Source organism: Mirounga leonina, unplaced genomic scaffold (genome assembly GCF_011800145.1).
Source record: "Mirounga leonina isolate KUSES-001 unplaced genomic scaffold, KU_Mleo_1.0 Mir_176, whole genome shotgun sequence".
In the NCBI taxonomy this organism is placed as follows: Eukaryota; Metazoa; Chordata; class Mammalia; order Carnivora; family Phocidae; genus Mirounga; species Mirounga leonina.
The window spans coordinates 485,568-507,561 of NW_023270454.1; the positions used below are offsets into that span (position 1 = coordinate 485,568).

At 47.7% G+C, this 21,994-nt stretch overlaps 1 protein-coding gene across 1 annotated transcript in view; it reads right to left on the reverse strand.

Moving 5' to 3' along the window:
• Positions 1 to 21,029, reverse strand: part of LZTS1 (leucine zipper tumor suppressor 1) — a 50,379-nt gene extending 29,350 nt beyond the window's left edge. The window contains exon 1 of the mRNA XM_035022493.1: positions 20,843 to 21,029. The gene's annotated coding sequence lies outside the window, so the exon portion shown is untranslated. The remainder of the gene's footprint in view (positions 1 to 20,842) is intronic.
• Between the last annotated feature and the right edge of the window lie 965 nt (positions 21,030 to 21,994).

Sequence of the window (21,994 nt, forward strand, 5' to 3'; positions counted from 1 at the left end):
GAGAGAAAGGCCCTTTGGCCAGGGAAGATGCTCTCATTCCCATTGGCACACCCTACCCCAGCCCCCAAATGTCATCAGAGTAAAGATGAGGTTTAAATCTCCTACTTTTCTCAGTCTTTTCTTTCTAGGAACTGACCCTGATCTTAGACCATCCCACACTAAAGGTGTCCCCTTCCTCCTGCTTTTATCTGCCTGTTAATAGTGCTAATTGGAGGGACTTCAGTTCCTTCTGCAGCCTTGTTTTGTCAGGCATAGAAGTCTTCTCTAATTTTCTGGATGTGGATACCATTCCTGCTGGCACCCTTCCTTTGCAGTTCAATTGTCACTCCAGGCCTCATGAAAGGCCCCTTACAGCTCATTCATTCACTGTACCTCATTGTCCCTATCCATTCATTGACATTCACTGGGATTATTCCTCCTGCTGCCACATGCACAGAGACGCGTGCACATGTGTTCAGACCCCACATCCCATTAACAGAGAGGACACTTGAAATAAAGAGCAGCACTGCCTGAATGTGGGACTGCCCTCCCCCTCTATTAGCTGGGGAGTCTATCGTGCTAATGTTATTTCAAGAAGTATCGGGAGAACTGGCGACCTCTGCAGAGCAGGCAGGGAGGAAGTGGTGGGGGTGTTCCTGGCAGCATCTTTCACTAAAACACCATCAGCTACATCACTCCAAGATACTAATCCCCAGCCCTTCCCCTGCCCCCATTCTCCCCAGAGCCAGCTAGTTCTAGAGATTCAGTCTCTGCCTTCCTCTTAGCCATTAGCCTGTTATTCAAGGTTCTCCAGAAGACGGCTCTCAAGTACCTTCCAGAGGCTTATGTGCTATGTCCTCCTTGAATTGAATTCTACTCCTACCAACCAGGTCTGCTCCTATGATCTTTAGCTCACGCTTTGCTTATATATTCTCTCTAGTCACTGCTTAGGGGCCAGGTGGTTGCAGTGGCATGGAAAACAGTTATTCTACCTCAGCAGCTCAACAAAAACGATGTCTTTTCAACATTTTTTAAGCTAATGGTTAATAAGATGGTTGTTAGGACTATGAAGAAAGTCATTAGAGGAAGCATAGCAAAAGTACGATCATGAAGTAAGAGACACAAGAGAAGAGAGTCAGTGGAATGGTGGTGCTTTATTATGGTCTATTGCCTACCCACCACAATACAGTACCCCCTCCAGCCTGGCCCCAGAGTAGGCTCATTTCTCCCTGGTGTAGGATCCCAGTTCTCCCCTTAGTATTGAAACCCCACTACCAGGCCTTCTAGTACCTACTCTAGCCCTGCCCTTCCATGAAGGAGACATTCCCTGGTCCCCCCCAGGGCCCACAGTCCTTCTGATTCCCATGAGCTTCTTGGCAGTACCCTCAATTGGCGCTCAAAAGGTCTCTGCATGTGCACCTACCATACCTACTCTGATGAGATCCCAGATTTCTAGAGGGAAGAGGCAGAGGCTCATACCTCTGTAACCCCCCAGAGCACCCTGGGGGAAAAGCCTGCACCTTAGCCACTGCTCCCTGAGCTCACTGGGCTTCTGGTCAGGCAAATGCAAATTGCTGGCCTAGTCAGAGACAATGACATTTGCTCCTTCCCAGGATAGACAGGACCTAGTGGGCCATTGCTCTGGAAAGGGAGCATTTTGTAACTAAAAGAACAGATACATATGGACTGCAGCAGAGGCTCAGCCACTAACTACCTGTAAGAGCCTTGGGGAAGCTACTTCACTACTTTGACCCCACATTTTCTTTTTGCATTTGTAAGTTGCAGTTGGGTTTCTCAGCCTTGGTGTTATTGACAGATTGGACTAGATAATTCTTTATTATAAGAGGCTATGTATGTGTGTGTGTGTATGTGTATATATATATATTCCAATTATACCCACTCTCTGCCCCCCTTCCCTGCCCAGTTGTGACAATTAAAAATGTCATAGACATTGCTGAATGTTCCCTGTGGGTAAAATCATTCCCAGTTGAAAACCACTGATGAACACCTTGGGATTATTCTGAAGATTAGATAATGTGATAGCATATGTAAAGCATCTGACAGCATCTAGCATATAAAAAGTACTCAATAAATATCAGTACCATCAGATATTTTAGGTAGAATTTGGCAGTTTCCTTTCCATCTTCACCCACCATTGAGTGTCCCTGGGGCCTCAAAATTTGGGTGGAGTGGGGTTGGCTCTAGAAAGGAAGCTCGATAGAAGATGTCTAAGCCCAGGGATCTCTCCAGTGTGTTCAGTGGCCTCAGAGGAAACATTTCTTGGATATTCAGGTGTGTCTTGGAAGTGTCTCAGGGTAAAGGGGTGGTGTAGCTGGAGGCCCAGAGACACATGGAGTCAGTAGTTTTGACAGAGAGCCTTTTGTAAGCAGGTCGCCCATTTGTGTTTCGATTCCTCCTCCCCACCCAGTTGTTCGGGGCAGATCTGTGACCCATTCCAGATGAGGGATATGGCTTATGTAGAGAAGCAGCTTGTACCAGCAAGGAGAGGATGTGGAAGATACTGCTGAGAACTAATTGGGCTGGGGCACAGGAAGGAAGGACTCAGAGGAAGCTGGCTGTAAATGTAGACCCCAGAGGATAGCTTTCCTGCCCACCTTGCCCTCCGTGCATCTGGTCTTTGCAGCTGCCACATTCTGCCTGCCCAGCTCTAGGCTTCTCTACTGGGGTGGGAAGACAGAGGAAGGAGAGAAGTCTCCAGAGGTAGTATTTCAGTCAGGCCTAGGAAACATGGAAATCTTCCAAGTCCACAACTGGCTTCTGTGAGAGGCAAAATGGACCCAATGTAAGGAATTTCAGAGTTGTCCAAGCTATAGACACCCCAACTCACATTTTTTTTTTTTTTTTTTTTTAAGAGATGGAATAGAAAGGAAAATGGACTAGGGCCTTGAATTGCTCCTCTGGGTAACTGACTGGTTGTGTGGTCTTGAGTGAGTCATTCTCTCTGGGGCTCCCCTTGATCATCTGCTTTTGGGCAGCACTGCAACTGCTCTTTCCAATTCAGACACTTTGAGAAGCTCTGGTGAGATCAGCAACTAAACATGCTTTGAGAAGAGAGAAAGAATTATTGTGCACACCCACCACCAAGTTCAGCCTCATGCTCAGGGAGAGCAGGCTGCACCAGAGCCATTTGAAAGGGAGTCACTGGCTGAAAGGTCTGAGCTCCCAGTATGAAGACAGCCCAAGGTGGGCCACCTCTGGGGGGCTGGAGTAGAGCTGTTCCCTGAAGGTTACCAAGGTCAGTGTGTACTAGGAGCTGGCAGAGGGAGTCTAGCAGAACAGGTGAGGAAAAAAGAGTTCATTGTTTTGATTTGGTTTTGGTTTTAATCATACACAAGCCATGTTTCTCTCTTTTTTAAGTGGGGAGTTGAGATCCAAAAGTCCCAAAGGAGCATTCCTCACTTGTATGTGTTGTTCATGGGGAGCTGTGACCTGACCCAGTGGGTACCTGGCCCACTGTGGGTCCTTCCTCTGCATTTGCTCTCCCTTCCCTCCCTGAGGAAGCATCTCATGCCTAACATGTGGTGACAACCTTCAAGATGGCCTGCCTCCTCTTCCCACTAACCCATTCTGCACAAAGGTCTTCTAAACACAGATTTCAACACTTGCCTCATTTATGTTCCTGATAACCTTTTCCTGCTCCCATGGCCTAGCTCATCAAAACCAAGGCTACTGATAATGTTAGAAAATCTCCCCACTGGAGATGAACCATGAGAGACTATGGACTCTGAGAAACAAACTGAGGGTTCTAGAGGGGAGGGGGTTGGGGGGATGGGTTAGCCTGGTGATGGGTATTAAAGAGGGCACGTTCTGCATGGAGCACTGGGTGTTATATGCAAACAATGAATCATGGAACTAATGATGTAATGTATGGTGATTAACATAACATAATAATAATAAAAAAAACCAAAAGAAGTAAAGTGAAATGCAAAAAAAAAAAAAAAAAAGAAAAGAAAATCTCCCCACTAAGTAATAAAATCAAAAGTTGTGTGCTTGAAACCTATCTTACCAATACTTCCTCAGGGAGGGAACTTGGACAAGCCCCTTAACTCTCTGGGCCCCTTTCCTTATCTCTGAAAATGGCATAAGGACCTCACATGTGGTGATTTCATAGGTGTGCAGTGAGACTCAATGACACAGCGATGCGGAAGGGCTTTACAAACTATAAAGTGCAGCACCAACATTAGAATCCATTCAGATCTCTTGGATCTCTCTCAAAGTTCATTCCAGATGGTTTTCTTGTTCTCTTATTGTTTCTCTCCATAGGGATTTTCCCTCGTGTAATTAACCAGGCAAATCATTCCCTCCAGAGCTCAATGACCTTCCTATTCTGATGTTTTCCTTCACCACCCACACCCTTTGTACTGAGTCCCTGACCTGCCTCAGTTCCTCTGCACACAGATCAGAATTAGTGAACCCCACCAATAAATATGCCTAGGATTTACCCATTATCTCATTTAATCCTTGCAATAAATTCAGCAAAGTCTCTGGATACAATGTCAGTATACAAAAACCAATTGCACTTCTATATACTAGCAACAAATAAACAGAAAAAGAAATTTTAAAAACATACTATTTAAAAATGTACATTTAAAAAATAAGTAAAGTTATACATGGTCTCTACATTGAAAACTGGAAAGTATTATTTAAATTATTTAAATCGTTATTTAAATTATTTTATTAAATTATATAATTATATATTACATAAAATTATTATTTAAAGTAAAGTGTTGTGATAAAGAAAATCTAAACAAATGCAGACATATGTCAGGTTCATGGATTAGAAGACTCAATATTCTAAAGATTTGAATTGTCTCCAAATCAATCTATAGAGTCAATACATTACCAATCAAAATCCCAGCAGCTTATACACTGACACTCAAAGGTCCAAGAATAAACAAAACCATCCTGAAAAAAAACAAAGCTGGAGGGTATATGTTACCAGATTTCAAGACATATGAAGTAGCAATAATTAAGACAATGTGGTATTGACATAAAGGTAGGTAGACTGACCAATAGAACAGAATAGAGTCCAGAAACAGTCCCACACAGTCACTTGATTTGTGACAAAGGGGACAGTGCAGAGCCGTGAGAAAATAAAAGTTATTTTTATTAATTGCTGCTAGGTCCACTGGTATCCATTTATAATAAAGTTATCTTGACTCCTACTTCATACTACATACAAATAATTTCTGATGAATTTCTGATGAATTATAGATAATGCAAAAGGTAAAATGTTAAAGCTTCTATCTAGAAGAAAACAAAGGAGAACAATTTCTTGGCCTTTGAATAGACAGAAATTTCTTAACCAGGACCTAAAAAACACTAATCATAAAGGAAAAATACTGATCAATTAAGAATTTCGCTTCATCAAAGGTCTCCACTGAGAGAGAAAAGACAAGCCAGAGAGTGGAAGAAGATACTTATAATATACATATCTGACAAAGGACTCTCAACAGAATACAAAAAAGAACTTTTGTAAATCTCTAATAAAAAGACAGAAACCAAATTAAAAATGAACAAAAGATTTTAATTAGTCACGTCATAAAATAAAATATGCAAATGGCCAAAATGTATAAACAGGTATTCACGATGATTGGTCATCAGGGAAATGCATATTAAAACCATAATTAAATACAACCACAACAATGACAAAATGAAAAAGCCAGATAACCAAGTGCTGGTTAAAGATGTGAAGCATCCTCTGAGCAGATATGCTCAGCCACACTAGGAAAATGGCAGTATCTACTCAAGTTGGATATATACACGCCTTACGACCCAGCAGTTCACTCCTAGGTGCACACCCAGTAGAAATGTTCCCATGTGTTTACTAAAAGACCTAGCAGCATTATGTGTAAGGGTCCCAAAGTGGAAATGCCTGGAAACGTAAGTCCTATCCACAGTAAAATAAATGAGGCATGGTGTATTCATACCATAGAACATTACGGGGCAATGAGATCCATGGAGCTACTCTTACACAGAGTAGCATAGCCCAGTCTCTCACAAAAGGATGCATGCTATATGGTCCTATTAATCAGATGTTGATAAAGAGGGCAAAGATATGGTGTCAGGATGAAGGACAGAATTACAGAGGGTAGGGGGACCAGAGGGGCTTCAGAGGATACTTTTAATGCTCTATCTTTTGCCTTGGGTTCTACTTAAATAAAAATTTTTGAAAATTCATCAGTTTGTTCATCCATGCTTTGTGCACATTTCTGTATGTATATTATATACTTCAGGAAGATTTTCACTTAAAAAAATTCTCACAGTGGGTGCCTGGGTGGCTCAGTTGTTAAGCGTCTGCCTTCGGCTCAGGTCATGATCCCAGGGTCCTGGGATCGAGTCCCACATCGGGCTCCCTGCTCGGCAGGAAGCCTGCTTCTCCCTCTCCCACTCCCCCTGCTTGTGTTCCTGCTCTCGCTATCTCTCTCTCTGTCAAATAAATAAATAAATAATCTAAAAAAAAAAAATTCTCACAATGACCCAGGCAGGAAGTGATTCTTTCTCCCAATTTGCCAATGACTAAGGAGGCTCAGCAGGAACAAAGAACTGGTCCAATGTCAGATGGGGATGAGCGGCAGAGAGTATTGAAACCCATCCTGTGTGCCTTCCTTAACACATCTCCTGACTTTACATCCACTTCCTCACTGGGGCTTTGCGCCTTCAGAAGCAGAGACACTGAATCCTACCTGCCTTATACTCCCTTTGAGGCCTGCACACGGCTGGACATGGTAACCCAACAGATGCTCAGTGCTATAGACTGGAAGTTTTTGTCCCTCCAAATTCATATGCTGAAGCCCCAACCCCCAACGTGATGGTATTTGGAGGTGGGGCCTTTGGGTGGCAATTGGGTTTAGATGAGGTGTTAAGTGTAGGGCACCCATAATGGGATTAGTCTCCTTATAAGAAGAGTAAGAGACCAGAACCCTCTTTCTCCACCACATGAAGACACAGCAAGAAGGCAGCTGTCTGCAAATCAGGAAGTGGCCTCTCACCAGACACCAAGTCTTCTAGCACCTTGATCTTAGACTTCCCAGCCCCAAGAACTGTGAGAAATGAGTGTTTATTATTCAAGCTACCTGGTCTATGGTATTTTGTTATAGCAGCTCAAGTTAAGACACTCAGTAGAAAGAAGGCCAGAAGCTAAATCAACAAACTTGCCCACCCACCTTTTTCCTCTCCCTCCCTCCCTTCTACTCTCTTTTCCTTCCTGGCTCTACAGAGTGTTCCTGAGTTTGCCTGGTTCTTTGACTCTGTCCGCCTACTTGGCAGAGTGGTGCTAACTTTAGGATGGGGATGGCAGGGTGGTTTCAGCCAAGTGGCTTCAGCGGTGCTCCCAGAATGTGCAGCAGATGTGGACTGGGATTGCTGCTCTGGTGCCCTCGTCTCTCTCAGGCCACCTGCGCTGGGCCACCACCCAGAAGGGTGGGGTTTCCTCCACTCAGCTACTCCTGGAAAGATCCTCAGGGATGAGGGGGGAACCAGACTGGTGTGGCCCAGCTCCCACCTCTCTCTGTCCCCAGGGTTTGGGGGACACACACTCTTCCACTTCTGTTTCAGCCTCGAAGCTTTTTTCTCCTCCTGCAGAGAAGAGGGAGTGAAACTGTCCCTGCTGGCAGATCCCTGGGCAGAGCTCCCTCCCCCACACAGCTGGGGGATTCTTCAGTCTCCACCTCAAGAAGCAGGACCTGGATGCTGTCAGAAGCCCCCCCGGAAAGGCTGAGGGCCAGCCTCCCATGGCTCAAGAAGGGGGTCACCACTGCCTAGGAAAGGCTGTGGGGAGAGAGTTTACCAATTTACCTTCCTATTGCCTCTGGCCAGAGGTAGACACCGGAGCTGAAATAGCAGAGTCCAATCCCCTTGGATGTCAATCTGGGGGATAGAGCTCCTCCTAAGCTCCCATCTGCTGAATGTTTCCTTAGGTTTGGATGAAGGACTACACATACATGATCTGAAGCAAGCTGTACCTCAACATTGAGGGGGGACACTATTATTATTCTCATACAACAGATGCAGCAAATGAGGTCTCAGGTTTTATATCTAGCAAGGAACAATGCCTGGCTTTGAACCCAGGCTGCGGTCAACAGTGCTCTAGCCATACACACCATCTGTTTACCTCTAGGGGCATCAGGTGCTCCGTAGACCTTACCACCAGCCAGGGATCCCCCTGCCCCATTGCCCAACCCTCTCCCCACAGGCTTGCCTGCTCCTCCAGACCTCACCCTAACTCTGTCCCATGACCCCCACCCCTCCATCACCTCCCCCTGCACTCTGGCTTCAGTCGATAATCCTTTTTAGGCCTTTGCACTCCTAGTCTTGGGCCACCACTGTGGCCTCTCTAAGCCTCCGTTCCTATCTGTAAACTGGAGTTAACAGTAGGACCTACCTCACAAGTTTCTGGTATGTATTAGGTGAAGTTTTATTTGTAAAGGAACTGGGATAAAATTAAGAGCTTAGTACATGGCAGCTAGGTTTTATCTTTGTTTTTGTTTTTTAACATATAGCACTGAGCATCTGTTGGGTTACCATGTTAAACTTAGTGACTCAAAGCATTTCTGGGCTCTAATCTTGATATATTTTTCTCCAACTTTGCTGGTCTCTGGGCTCTACTCCTTTCCTTTCATTATCTAAAGAACTGGGGACATTTCCATTTGGGGCCTTTAGAGATAGACTTTTTAAAAATATGAGTAATCACCTATCCATTTTTTGTAGGAATTGCTCTTAAAGTGCTTAGAAATCACCAATCTAACAAATAAATAGTAGACTCCCTGAGGACGCCAAGTACGCAAGGGGCCCAGCACAGAGCCGTGCCCAGCAGAGCTCAATACATTCAGACAGGCAGCAGCACAGATACGAATCCTGGGGAGCAGTACCAGCCCCTTAAGCCAGCAGCCCCCATCCTTTAGAGGGCTACAGGATGGGGTGTTTTTAGCTGGAGACATCTCCTCTTTCCCCCTGCATGTGCTCTGAGTCACAGCCAGCTAACAGCCGGCCAGCCCCAGGGTGTAGATGAGCTCAGACACCTCTGTCTTCCCCAGAGGCATTTCTGTGGGTCTCTGGCCCTAAAGTCCTCTTGGGCTGAGGCCTGTGATGTGGGCCTGCTCCCGTCTCTTGCCGCTCCTGTTCAGCCCACATGTTCTGCCACCCCTCCTTGAGGAAACTAAAACAGGAGAGCCTGCGGGCAATCCTTTCCACCTGTGTCCATGGAAGGGCAAGGGGAGGACAGACTGGGGGAATCCAAGGGATCGTGTCAACGCAGTGGCTTGGAGCAGGGTGAGTAAATGTGAAGCAGCCCATGGGCTGGTCTGCACCAAGCAACGCCTGGTCTTGCACTGGATCTGGTACATACGGAACACCCTGTGGTATTCGGGCAAGAGAAAGCTTCACAGGCATCAGTCTTAGAAACCAGACTCCACCTTCTGCTGGCACCCTCTTACGATCCAATGTGGAAACATACTTGTCTGCAGAGACTGAGACCCTAAAAGCCGTTTCTGGTCCACGGGAGAAGTGGCTGATCCCTGAGGTCCTCCCACCACTGTGCCCCTGCAGACGTGTCCTTGGAAGGGCTGTGCAGCCAGCACAGGTCTGGGCAAGGCAGGGGGACAGTGCTGCAATTAGACCAGATCCCAGAAACCCCCCCTGCCTCCCTGTCCCCATTCCTGAGCTGCTCCAGGGCCGGGCAATGGAGCGGGGTTCGCAGTTGCTGACAGAAAAGGTATGAGGAGGGAAGAAAGAAGAGAGGAGCTCTTGGTCTGTGTTCATCCCTTCATCCTATTTTCCTGTCCTGGGACACACCTCTCTAGGGTCCTATGGGTGGAGGCATCTTAAGCAGGGACCTCAAACATAGCACCATAATTTTTGACCCTTGGCAGGCTTCCCTGAAACCACTTTACGCTGATGAAAGTAAGGCCTAATAATTCCAGGCTATCCTGTGTTTCTCTAACAGGTTCCACATCTCTCATCAGCCTCTGAATCCATGAAGTGCAGTCAAGTGGGAGTTTATAGTTACTGCCCAGGGACTGTGCAGAAGGCAGTTCTTTGAACTCTGTCTTTCTCTGCAGGCTGGAGGTTCCCACCATTGCCTAACGGAGGAGGGCAGAGGCTGCTGGAGGGAGGTCCCATGGCTGCCTTTGTTCCTGGACAGCTCTTTAAGATCTCTTCAAGCTGTCCTGGCCCTAGAATCAGACAGCCCTGAAACTGAGCTAACATCCCCTCTCCCAGATGTTCCTAAAAGCCATGAGAGCCTCGTGTAGCTGGAGGCACTGTCTTCTCCCCAGCAGATACCCACAACATGCTAGAATGGAGAAATTGCTGGACTCTGAAGATGCAGGTTCTAATGTCAGATCAGAGACCTAACAGCCGTGTGCTGTGTGCTATGGAAGAAATCACCTCAACTCTCTAGGCCATGCCGTTAAAGTGGAGAAGTTTCCTCCATTAAAAAAAAGAAAAAAGGAAGAAAAAGAAAGAAACAAACAAAAAAACCTGAAAAAACAGAGCACAGAGGGAGGTGAGAAGGCAGGTGGAAGGTGCATTAAATGCCAAACAGCTCATTTCACATGGGAGGATTCGTATATGGGTCCCTGGTATAGAATGTGTGTCAAGACAGGAGCAGCTTCTCCCTGGTCCACCCAGGCTGCCTGGCCCCATATTGTTTAATGTCATTTAGGCAGAATAATGTTCCTCTAATTTCCCAAGGCAGAAGTAGACTCTTCAGCCTTCTTCATTCTCCTATGTAAGACTCACCCAGACCTGGGCCTTCTTGCATCTGTGCATGTCTCATAAACTAAATGCAGAGAGAAATTTCAATTTATTTGTTTTTCTTTCTCCCCTTTTCCTGACCTTATGTGCTACATAATCCAGAAAATGATCCAGATGGGAAAGGCATTGGCTTTGAAGCAAGAGGCAGGAGGAAAAAAAAGAAAGGCACAATATAAACCCCTTGTATCCAGACGTTCACTCTGGGGAGAAATCTTCCTCCCCTAACTCCATTCCACACGTGTTCCAGATGGTGTTGTGGGGTCTTCCTGAGGGTGGAGGGAAAACCCAGCAGATCCACAGGGTCTCTGAGCCATTCCCTCTCCTGCCTCCTGTCCTCCACACATTTGGTGTAAGCCAATGTGAGCATGAGACCTACTTTCAACACCGAGTCTCTACCTCAGGACATTCAATGATGCCACACTCATCTGCTCTACATAATTCCATCATTCAATTTACTTTCTTCAAATTGACACGGTAGATGGGAGATCCAGAGCGGCAAAGGTGGAAGTGTTTCCCTCCCATGTTGTTTTTAGTTACAACTGTCTCCCTCTGCCAGAGTAAGCAGGTAAGAGAGTAGCTGTCCTGATCCTAAAGTTTCCCCTCCCTGCTCCCCTGAACGTGTCCTACACCAAGGTCTCACGAACCTCCCACACAGACATCTCAGTCTCAGGCCTGCTTTCCTTCCCCTGGAGCTGATGGGAAGGGGATGAAACATGAAAATAGAGCTCCTATTACTTTTCACAGGCCTTTACTTATATTGGGTCACGTAATTTTCATAAAAATTCTCCCTGGGACACAATACAGAAAATGAGAAAAATGAGGCTCAGAGAGGCTAAGTGACTTGCCTGATGTCATACAGCTATTAGGCAGCAGAACCAAACACTGATCCATCTGATGCCAAAAACCATGTTCTTTCTGCTCTCCACTCCCAAATTTGCCTGGAAGGGTTGACAAGCATGAAAAAGCCCAAGCCTCACCTTTACGGCTTGCCTGCTCTCTCTACCAGGGCTGTAGGTTGCTGTCCAGGTGAAGATGAACTTCTCTGGGAGACTAAGGGAGCATGGCATGAGCTGAAATGTCTCGTGAGCAAAGCCCTGTCTCCAGGAGCTAGTCACCTCTCCGAAGATGTCACAGGACACTGCCATGGTCCTGCCCTTGGCTAGTCCGGTTTTTAGAAAACACAAGGGAAGCTCCTGGGCAGGGAGAGGAAGATGGGGAGTGATGTTCTAAGATCTTCACAGATCCTGTGGGCAGGAGGACCCCTGGCACCCTGTTCTGAGATCGAAGGAGGTCCCTGCTTGACCGGCCCCACCTCTCCTGGCACTGGGGAGCACACCTGCCTTCTGGCTGGGAATCTTTCCCAATGTGGCATCAACTCTCTGGGTGGTTAGCATAGCTCACTGGCACCCACAGCCTTCCCATTTTGTTCAGGTTTGGTTTAAATTGGGCACATATGAGACAGAGACAGCAAACTTGATTTTCATTTTGGAAAGGTGACAACTGGTCACAACTGTGACTGGCATAGTAAACCTTCACTGTCACATTAGATGGGAGCTTCTCAGAACTCTTAGAACAAAGGAAAAGGCAGAGGAAAGGAAGGAAATCAAACATCTGAAGACCCCAGAGAAATAAGGATAGAAAAATGGAGGCTGAGTATCAGCTGTCACCAGGGACTCCCTTGACTTGTGGGGAGAAATCCAAAAAGACTGAAAAGATCCCATTATTGACAAGTTCTCGTACGTCCTCTTGGGCAACCCTGGCTAACACTAAAGGTTTGAGGATCTGAGGAATTCTACTGGCCCTTTTGTCTTTGTCCACAAATAGCAGTGTAAAGAATCTAAGTGGGAGCACCAGTCCCGGTTCTGCCACTGACGAGCTGTGGGACCCTGAGGAAGTTCCTCCCCAGTCTGGGCCTCCATGTCTTCACCTGTTCAAAAAAAAAAAAGGCCCCCTGTGATTCTGTCTATGTCCAAAGTGGTGCAAAGCAAGGTGTTATCTGTGTATCCTATTATAAATAAATTTCTAGACACATTGACACCTGACCTTTGATGTTAGACTACCTTTCCTCTCCTTGATGCTTTGGCTACCCTATGTTTCCAGGCTGCGTGAGATCTCTGGGAACATGTGCTAACAACCAGGAGATAGGAAGGAAAATAGAAAGTCATTCTAATAATCATATTTCTAGAAAGAAGCCTCTCCACCCTCAAATCTATTCTATTCCCCATTGCTAGATTAACTTCCTAAAACCAAGGTCTATTATAAGCCACTCTTCTACCTATCACGTCAGTCACCTCCCACTGCCTACCAAATAACAAGCAAACTCCCAAGGGGTGCACAAGGCCCTTCTCAATCTGATTCAACTTGCTTTTGTTCCCACCACCTATTGTCCCCTATCTTTGCCACCCACCCCCCCTACATCTCTGAAAATCACACCCAGACCACGGGGTGCTTCCCAAGTTCTATATCTTCCATGAAGACTTTTAAAACTGATTCCTCTCTGTAGTGTGATATTTTCTAATGCATCTGTTGTCTCCCCCAGTACCAAGCCTGTCTGGAACAGTGTGTCATTTTTTGCTCCTCTTAGGATCTGGTAGAGAGCTTGAGATGAACCTAGCATTCTCTGGCTTTAAAAGAACGTAACTAAAATAAAAAGAAATGGGTTCTAGGGGTCCAGAGCAGGAGTTCTTGGAGGTTAGCAAAGACAACAACTTGGAGAAGAAGGGTTTTGCGGGGAGTGGGAGGAGTGCATAGAATAGAATTGAAGGGTCCTTTCAAGTCTGAGATTTTGTGTTTCTATGCAGAGTACTGGACATTTCGTCAACACAGGCTCCTTAGTTTCCTGATAAATCTTGGAACCTTGGGCTTGGAGGTCCTGTCTGTAGCTCTAGCATAGAAGTTAACTCCAGTCAAGAGAAGTTTTTACATCCTGGGGAAGCTGAAAGCCTGGTGCTCCTGGTAGATGAGGAAATGTCTCAGGAAAGACCAAGCATCCTGCCCATACCCACTCCCTGCTAGTGCAGTGCCTCTGACCAGGGCAGCTGCAGGCCCATGGAGGGGAGGAGCACAGGCCACTCCCTTCAGTGGAGCACTGCCTTTTTAGTGCAGGTGGAGATTGGGGCTTTGCCTCCTGGCTCTCACTTTCCCCACCTGCCTGCAGTTCAGTTTGCCTGCTGGGCCACTCAGACATTGAGGCTGGGGAAGGCTGTCTCCTCAAGATGTGCGCACGTTCTAATCCTTCCCAGCCTCCGTCGTGTGTGTACTGTTGAGATGCCCTTCAATGGGAAGGAGAAGAAAAAAGTTAAAGCTGGAATGTCTGCAGGTTTCAATAAATAAGGGAGGTGCTCTGAGTGGTTAAAGTGTCCTTCTGAAACCATGCTGTCCCTGACCTTGCTGCTGAGATGGCCAGGGCAGACCCAGCCCAGGCATCCTCCCCACACACTGGTCAGACTGCCTCTTAGCAGTTGGCAGGTCAAGAGCAATCTCAGGGCTCATTCCCCCAGACTTCTATCCCTTGACACGCTCTGCGAACTCCGCATTGTCCCTGCCTCCCTAGTTGTGTGGTGGCTTCTATTCTCAGGGCTTTCTCATTATCTTCCTTGAGAAGAGGGTGAGAGGGAAGGAACCTGGGTTGGGGGATTCATCAGGTTCCAGGCCAGCTTGTGTTGGTGCTGTGTTCCCCCTCCTTGGGAGACCAAACAAATGTTATCAGTGACTCAGAGAACTGCCTGTCAAGGTCACTCTGTTCTGCCTGATGCTGTCTCCGCTGTCTGACATGAGAACTAACTCTGTTCTCCACCTCCTACCAGCCCCAGTGCAATCCTGGGTGCTGGATGAGCTGACAAAGAGTGCCCCATCTGTTGGCTGGTGATCACATGGAGCCTCTGCACAAGGACAGAAAGTCTCCAAGTTTCTACTTCCTAGCTGGTCTGTCCCTGTGTGGTATAACCCTTTCCCTCCCTGAAGCTTCTCACTGAGATAGTAGACCCAGCCTTGAAAGTTCCCCTGTTATTCTTTCTCCTCTTGCCTCTCTGGGTTCCCAAACTCTGTGGCCCTTGGGCAGCACAGGGAGATCTGAAATGGCTGAGAGGGAAGGGCCACCACAGGCCTCATTACCATGACCCTCAGCCATTGGGGGCTGAGCCCTGACTGTGTCCAGCGCCTGGAGCTATACACCTGAGACATGACACATTTTCCTTTCGAGGGATTTATAATGTAGGCAGGGAGGAAGGATAGAGAAGCTAAATACTAATATATGGGAACAGATGCTCAATGCTTGTGATAGTACGTGCTGCAGAATTTAAGGAACAGGGAGCTGATGGGGAGGGGTCTTTCTCTCCCCACAGCTGATGTCCTTTCTTCCCTCCAGACCAGGCAGGTACAGCCCCTCAGTAGTGAGTACACCTCTTTCACCCTAGAATCCTGTGTCTCCTCCTATTGAGCCAGGACACACTCACCTATTGCCCACCACCCAACTGTCCAGAGTTATTGGAGTTACCGGGGAAAGGTGCTGGCAAACCCAAGCTTTGTTTCCCTGACTCCTTAGCTTTCTCTTACCTCCTTCCCTTGCATGCCTATACTCAATTCTCTCTTCAGCAGGAATATAATGTTCAGCTGCTTTACACCCACTCTCTGAATGCTGCCAGTGAATAATGACTAAGGTAGTGGGTGGAAGTACAGCAAGTTGAGACCAATTTAGCAGTCCAGGGTGCCAGGAGGAGGGTGATTTAGCAGCAAATGGCTTTGCAACAGCAAGGAGAGAGAAGATGCCCCCAAAGCCAACAGGCCAGTGAGCCAAGTGCACAGCCCTGCCCTGGTGCCTCAGGCAGGGATTGCCTCAGCCACCTGGCAGTCTATGCATTGCAGTTGGATTCATGCACAGGGCAGGGTTCATCCTTAAACACCAAATGATTTTCAAAGCCATGCCCACCCTCACCCTGATCTCAGCTCCACTTTGACGCTTTTGAGGGGCCTGTGTCCTTGGGCACCCCTTAGCCTAAGAGTCTCACCTAGAATGGTCCCTCTTTGTCTAGTGGATGCTGTGACCTGGGAGCTTCAATTCAAAAGACTGCTCTGGGCATGGCAGAAATTGAGGTTCTGTGGCATCAAGGAAGGGGGCAGCCCAAGCACACTTTAGATCATACCACAGAGAGGCCAACCCAAGCAGACATAGGTGTGGATCTTCCAGGTCCTGCCACCTGGGAATGTCTGAGGATTCATGTTATGGGATGTGACTGTGAGTGTGGGTATAGGAAGAGAGCATGTCTCAGTGGAAGAGATGAATGAATGAATTTGGGGGGGGGTGTGTGTGTGTGTGTGTGTCTGTTAGCAGTCATCCTGAAGGCAGTTACCTTCTCCCACAGTGATTAACTGACATGGAAGCATATCTATGAGTGATCTGGATAGGGCAACTCTTTACTGTCTTTGTTCCAGGTACTAAACAAAACCCGTATCACATCTGTTTAGACACCAATTTGGCCTATCACTTAGGAAGAAAAATCACCAGTCTACTGGATTGAGTAGAACAATTAATTTTAGCTTTTAGCTAACATACACACACATACTCACTTTCTGTTTGCTAATTAATGAGGCCTCACAATTAGGTGATTGTAGCCCTGGACTGGGAGTCAGGACAGCTGGGTTTGAATTCCAGCATTCCACTTAAAATCTGGGGTAAACTCCTTCACCCTTGATAGGCTCATTCAGTTTTCTCGTATGCCAAATTGTGGAAGATATCTTCTCACAGGGTTGATGATGATACTTAACAACACCACCACCACCAATAATAATAATATCCCCTTTTAAAGTGTAAAGTCCTGAACAAATAAAAAGGGCTATTAAAACTATTATTACCAGAAGCCTAGAGATGGTGATAGATTGTCAGGTGGAAGTTGATGTCTGGCAGGAAGCAGGAGAGTGACAGAAGCAGGATGGAGATGGCAGATACAGAGGCAGCACTGCCAATTGGCAGCTAGCCCAAAGCCCAATGCAACCATGCTTGATTTTGACACGTCTCCACCCATTTCTCTAAGTCCTTGGAGAAGGGGATCCAGAGCCAATATGCACACTCATTTTGCTGGAGGCAGTTGTTAGAGGTGAGTTACTTCCCATCCTTCATTTTCCAGCTCTGTCTAGTCTGGGTGTCTTGCTGAGCTGCATGGAAGGAGGAAACAGGCTCCCACCTGGGTTTCCCTTGGAAGAAAAAGCTCCATCTCCTCAGGTCTCAGCTTGCATCTTGGAACTATGACCTCGCCGCTGCTATGTCTACTCTTTTTATACCTTCCTGAGGTTTAGCTTCAATTTTTTGTTCATGACCACCTCTTCCCTGGTGTCTTTGAGCTCACCTCACTCATGCTGAGCAGCTGCTGTGTTCAAAGTTAGTATGATCCAGTTTTCAATGTACTTGTCAAGATTCATGTGTGCTGGTTCCTCTTCTCAATTCTCATCACAAATTTTAGTCTCAAGCCATTATTGAACCATTTTTTCAAAATCCCCCACCTCCCTGGCAACTTGCTTGGATGAAACCTTGAATAAATAGTGAAGTACAGTTTTAAGGAAGCTAAAATCATCACAAACCCCTGAGAAGGCATGTGGCAACCCTGCTATGAGAAATAATGGTGTGGTGTAAAGGGCATGGGAAGGGAGTCACCAGACTGTAACCATGTGACCTTGGGCAAATCATGGCCAGATTACCTCCCCAAACATAGTTGCAATTGACACTCCCAACAACAGCGTGTCTATTTTAGATCAGCGATTTTCAGACTGCAGCAGCATAAAGATCTATTCAAAAGCAAACTCAAAGACCTACTACTTAAATAGACTAAAGATTCCCCAGACTGTTGGATACTTCTTTGTTGGCCACCCCCTAGGAACACCTCATCACTGTCTTGGAACCACTGTCCTGCAGTTCCAAGCACACGATTTTAAAAACCTTAATTCTAGATCATACCTGGCACCTCTCACTGGTATATATTTGTTGGTTGACTGACCCCGAGTTAGAGTGCCTAGCTTGGCAGCGTGGGTGGTGGCTAGGTTTTCTTTGTGTTCCCAAACTGGTCAGGAACTGAGATGGAGAGCCCTATCTAATCAGAGGCCCCAAAGGAGACGACCCAGCAATAGAGGCAGGAAAGCCAGAGGTCACACCAACAAAGTGTGTCCCTGCAGAAATCTGCTGTTGGGAAAATGCTCCCTGCCAATGGTCTCCGACAGCACTTCCCCTTCCCATTACTTTATTAAACATGCATTTACTAAAGGCCCACTCATAGTAGCCAAACAGTATACTCTGAACTGGGCATTCACAACACCATCACTGCCTCTAAGAACTTTGCAGGCTCTTCAGGACCAGTGGGTCAATGCCGGGGTAGTGTGGAATGATGGTAGGAACTCAGAAGAAGGCATGTAACCCAGACTTAGGGAAAGGAGAGGGGAAGATTGCTTGATTCTCATGGTTAAAACCAGAAGTACAAGTGGGAGCTTGTTAGGTGGAGATAGAGGGACAGGGCAAGAATAGTTGACAGAGAGGAAACATGTATTTCTATTTTCAAAGGTAACAGAAGAACACGGAAAGAGCCAGGGCTGAGCTGAGTGGCGTTCAAACCCCTGCTCTTCCATTCTTTATCCTAGTACATTATTTAACTCTCCTCATCTAAGAATCATACACACCCTGCAGGGCTGTGCTGAGAATTAAATGAGATAATGAATAACGAGTACTGGGCACATAGTGTACTTAGTGAACAGTATTACGTGTTGTTAAATATTACCCATTACGCCAGTCTATAAGCTGATTAACCACAGGTTTGCCCTCATTACCTTATTCGTCTTTGTAGCCTCATTGCCTGGCCCAGAGCTTTGCATTTTGTAGGCACCCAATGAATGTTTATTAAGTGAATGTTTAATAAGTGCAAAGACATATAAATAAGTTTTCAGGATTAGAAAGCCATTTTTATATGGCTGGAACCCATCTACCTCTTTGCCCATACAGGCAGAAACATGGCTTCTCAAAACAGCACGGCAAATCTTTCCCTCACATACTCCCAAAGCATTGGCTCTCCCAACACACACCGCACGGCGGCACACCTTTGGTGGCAGCTACTTCGACCCACATCTACTGGGGCACACACAGACAGACAGACAGACTGACAGGCGGCTCCTCTACAGACGCACAAATACACAAGCTGAGTTGTTAAAACAGGTTTTATTTTGTGAGGTGCACAGAGGCGGCCGTAATGTTAAATAACAATCATCTCAAATGCCCCATCCTCCTTCTTGCTCACACATACACACTCTTGAGAGACAACCTCTTTTCTCTGACCTGGGTTTTTTCTCACTTCATGGAGAGTAAATGTCCGCACACACATCTTCTCAGCTGAGACCTCATCCTTGGACTTCCACTTGCTAAACCTAACTTTGCTCCCATTAGCTGTGGACCTCAGGGAAAGCCCTGCCCTTCTGGTGCCTCAGTTCTTCACTGGTAGAACACAGAGAATTAACCATGCTTCATGCCAACCTGGTAGTTACATTGCGAGGATAAAGGAGATAACAAATGAGATAACGTCTGTGATGTGCAGAAAGCACCTCAGAAGAAAGGCACTGGATAAATATAAGGTGTAAATACCACACCTGATGAGTGTGTATGCCCCTGCCCACAGATTTCCACCCACACACTCTGCTCTTCTCTACCCTTGAACACAGACACCCTTCCTGACTGTAAATGCTGTCTCTCATATTCATTTTCATGTGTGTACATATATATACATACTTCAGCACCTGTATTTTCCCCAGCATGCCCACAGAAAATTGTATTTGAACTTAGGTTACAAACACTCTCTAGCCCCTACCCACAGACTCTTCTCAAGGGTCTCTGGTGCTGGAAGAACTGCCAAGCATACAACTCATCTCTCTGTGGCTGGACTCCTCGGCTCGCATGATTGCAGTTAGGCTGCACTTCCAGCAGAGCAGGAGACCCTTTATCTGGCACAGCTCTTGCCAAGAGCTCTCCAGAACTCAGTGCCTCCACACTAGTTGGTCAGCACCTAAGACCCAAGACCAGGGCTGATGGTTGCAGGAGGGTGTGGATGGAATGGGAGAGGAGGGACCCAGGAAATATAGATGCTCAGATCCCTAAGCATTCTTTGTTCCTGGGGAACTGAGGGCTCTGAAGCTAAAAGTCCCAAACACTTTTCTAGGCCTGACCTACTCCTGGGCCAGCAGAACATTCATTTGCTCCACAGTTCACTCCTTTCCACTTGGAGCAGGAGGGAGAATGATCACCTGGCCTATGGTGTTTTGATGCCTGTTGCTGCTGAGTTGTATGCTTTGAAAACTGGAGTTCAGCATGTTGAAGGGTGTGTGGGGAGGGGAGGGAGTCAGGGCCTGGCGCCTCTGGTGGGTGCGAGAAAGAAGTGAATGTGGTGCGTCTGCAGGTGTGGTACTGTGTGTGTGTTAATTTGGCTGAATGGCAAGTCCAGGACTGATCCTAGTTGGCCCACAAGTCCAGGAGGCCACTTTCCACGTTCATCAACCCCCTCTCTATTCACCTCAGCGCCTGTGACCTATTCCTTCAGTGAGACATTCCAAACGTCTAACTGCATCAGTGTCCCTGCCACCCTGTGAGCACGGACACAGCCCATCTCCAAAGTTCCAGACGGCAAAGTGCAGTGGCCCGACCCCAGCTGTCAGGCCCTCTGTCGGGGGCCAGGGTCCCCCCCGGGCTCACGCACATTCCCCTTTTCCTCATCTCAGACATCATCAGTGTCACCCAACACTTAATGTCCATCAAGATCAGATTCAGGGCTTGGAGCAGATAAAACCAGTCTGCAGAAGACGGAGACGAAGACAGGACAGACGTAGCATCCCTTTCTCCAGGCTGGGACCAGAGCAGCAACACCCACCCTGGCAGAGGGGGAGACCCTGACAGTTACATGCGGAGACAAAGACACCTAGACAGACCCTGCCACAGACAAAGACCGACGGACGCACGGACGCACTGCCACGCCGCGGGGAGCGCAGTGTCCCCTGGAGCCCGGGTGCCCCGCTGCGGCGGCAGGCACTTCTCAGGAGCGAGGAAGACCCCTCGACCACCGCACCTTACCTGCCCCCCTGCGCCTCGGACTGACTTGGGAATTTTTTTTCAGTGTTTTGCAGTGTGTTCCCGGCTGTCTTCCTAGAGCTGCCGGCCCGGCGGGTCTCGCGGCGCCGCCGCACCTCGCGGCTCTGGCTCGCCGGCCCTGGCGGCCAGAGAAACTTTCGGCCTCCCCGCGCGTCCGCCGCCCGCCAGCTCCCGGCGCGCCGGCCTCCGCGCGGGGTCCCGGAGCCGAGGGCGGGGCGGGGCGGAGCGGGGCGGGGCCAGCCCCGGCGCCTCTCATTGGCTGGGGCGCGGCTCTTAGCCTCTCACTTGCCGCTCGGCGGCCTTTGTTCCCGGCTGACAGCTGGGGCTGCTCTAGACCTCTTGGCTCCTCCGCGTCCGCCGAACGCCGTCCCCCATCTCTCCGCTCTCACTTCCAACAGACCCCGCCGGGCGGCTCTGTCTGAGTCTTTCTCTCCACCCGCCGGTCCTTCCCTTTCTCCGACTGTTCCTGTCTTGTTCTTGTCCCTTCCTTTTTTGCCTTTTATTAACGCACACTCCATTCTTATTCCTTCGCGTGTCCTTTATCCATTCCTTCGCTTTCTCCATCCCCCCGCCCCGGATTCCTTTCTTTCTTTATCACCCCTTCTTACTCACCAGTTTCCTTTCCCCAGCACTGTCTCTGCAACCCCTAAGTCCAGCGAAAAGCCTGGATTTCTGGGTTCAAAGACGGGACCAGCAGCCTACTGATGGGCATTGCCTCACGAAGCTGGGATTATAGACCCGAGCCCACAACACTGGCACTCCCAATCCCAAGACATTTCAAAGGGAAACTTTTCCAGCTTCCTCCTGGGGACTAGGTTTCGGGTGAAAGCTGAGGCCTGTTCCAAGTTTATAGCTATAAATCTCACCCAGTACCTTTTTATCGCTATCATTTTCTCTACCACGCTCACTTTCAACTTCTAGCAGTTGGGCTAGGAAGGAAACCAAGCTTACAAGCTTTGGTAGGACAAAAGACCAGTTAAAGGGGGTGCTGGGTGTGGCATGAGGCTCTGGTCCCGAGGGTTCACCCAGACTAATCCTCTAAACCCAGGCATGGCTCTACCCAGGGAATGTCATCCTCAGCCAAAAGAGGTGTGTATGTGTGGAGGAGGGAAGATTGAAGCGGCTGATCCCTGA